Source organism: Manacus vitellinus, unplaced genomic scaffold, assembly GCF_001715985.3.
Source record: "Manacus vitellinus isolate BGI_N305 unplaced genomic scaffold, ASM171598v3 scaffold_21_pilon, whole genome shotgun sequence".
In the NCBI taxonomy this organism is placed as follows: Eukaryota; Metazoa; Chordata; class Aves; order Passeriformes; family Pipridae; genus Manacus; species Manacus vitellinus.
The window spans coordinates 13,066,373-13,068,474 of NW_021939546.1; positions in this window are offsets into that span (position 1 = coordinate 13,066,373).

The following is a 2,102-nucleotide window of genomic DNA, read 5'->3' on the forward strand; positions in this document are numbered from 1 at the left end:
TTTTTTTTTTTTTCTTTTTTTTTAATTTAAAAAAAAGGGCTCTGCGCTCCCTGGCTGCTTGCACACAGATGCACGCACGCACCCTTGCCCAGGAATGCCCGGCTCTCCCACCTGCTCCCCACTCCCCAGGGGTGTTTGTACCCCCTCCCCAGATCTCGTCTCCATCACCCCTTTCCTCTGCAACACGTAGCAGAGAAATCCAGTGATACCTCCCGGTCCAGCCAGAGCCTGAGCAGTGGCTGCTGAAGGAGGGACACACTCCCTCCGTGGTTCCCTTACTCTGGGTCGTGGCTCCAGCTCATCGAATTTTTATTGTGCTTTTGGGGTAGCAGGGAGTCAGCGTTTCGTGAAACTGTGGCCAGGAAAGCGGCTGTGGTTGTTCCTGTTAGGGGGAATGGGACTTGCGGCACGCTGGGGTGGAGAGCAGGATGGGGAAGGGGCCAAGCCTGGGGACAGCTGGAAGCGCCCAGAAACCCAGCTTTTCCTGTGCCCCACCGTGCTTCCCTGCTCGCGTGGGTATGGCCAGGAGCGACTGCGGCTGCTTTTGGGGGATTTCCCCCACACTGCGGTCTGGCTGTAATGTGGGTGCCGGGGGCCTCTCTCAGGAACCTTCCCTTTCTCATGGCTTCTCATCTCCTTCAGTGTCAGGAGCTGGATTTAATTTATTTTTTTTTCTTTACTGCATGGTGAAACACCACTGACCTGGCGTGTCCTGCCCCTTCCCGGGCGATGGGTGTGCTGGGGTCTGTGTGCAGCCCCTGCTCTGTATCTGTGCTGCCTGGGTGAGGATGGTGTGCCCTGCTGAGAGTGCTACTCAGGGCCCCGCCTTGTCCTTCCTGGGAGGGCTCTTCCCCCGGGAGTGTGCACTTGGGGCAGACCCCTCCGTGCCTTGCTCCTGGGTGGCACAGCCCCAGCGTCCTCAGGCGTTGGCACAACCTGCGACCACCAAGGACGATGTGACTGAGGTGGCTTTAGTCCCGCGGGGTCCTTGGCAAGCATGCATGGGTCAGGATGTGGAAGGAAGGTTTGCAGTGGCACTTTCAGTCTTGTGTATCAGCTGTGGGGCTGCCTCCTTTCCCCGTAATTATCCGTGGGTCCTTACCTCGCCGCTGGCCTCGGCTTCCGCGTTTTCTGGCAAGATCAAAGCATCCCTTGAGTATACTCAGCCCTGCTCACTGCACCCCATCCTGCTGGTGTGGGGTTGGGCATTACTGGGGGACAGATGGGCCTGGGCTGCCCCTGGAGAGCAGGACACAGTTTCCCAGGCTATGGTTGGATCCAGAGTACTTGAAGTTGATTTGGGATTTTCTCAGCTACTACTTTCTCATGTTCCCACGTGTGTGGCAGGGTGGTTGGTGTGTGTGTCCCTCTGCAGTGAGCCTGGTACCGTTGTGCCAGGCTGAAGCAGCACAGTTCTTGCTCCTCGACTGGCAAAGTTGGTGCCCCATCAGCTTGGTTCCAAAGCTTTGGGAACCCCAGAGTGCTGGGGACCCTAGCTCTTGCCCTCTCTGGGTGTGTGAGTTGATGTTTGTAGGAACGTGGTCCATCTCAGCCCCAAGGCAGCACTGTGGGGTGTCTAAGGGATTGGGTATGTGTGCAGGGAACACTGGGCCCAGCGTCCTAGCTCAGTAGGTCCCAGCTCAGAGGCAGGGTGGTTTAGGGTTCCATGAAGCCTCTGCCTGGCCTGGTTGAGGGATGTGGAGTGGTGATGCTCCAACCCCAACCATCTCACCCACATTGAGGTCCCAGCACCGCAGGAGCAGAGTGTGACCCTGTTCTGGGCTGTCCCCACTGCAGGCTGAGCTCAGCCCTCTGGGAGCTGGGCTCCTAGTGAGTAGGGGAAGGAAGGGAACTGCTTCCCGTGGGGGAATGGCACTGCTGTCCCATCTCCCTCCTCCCCAAACACAGGAATAGGGTGGACAGCCCTGCTTTGGCCCCATGGCTGGGGTCAGCATTGGGGCCATGCTGACAGTATGAGCCTGGGCTGTGACCCTGGCCACTGTAGGAAAGCATAGGGTCCCCTATCCCAATTCCGGGAATGTCCTTAGCTCTGGGGGCTGCCTGGGGGGGTTCTTGCAGTGTTCTGGGGTTATGCCTGACCT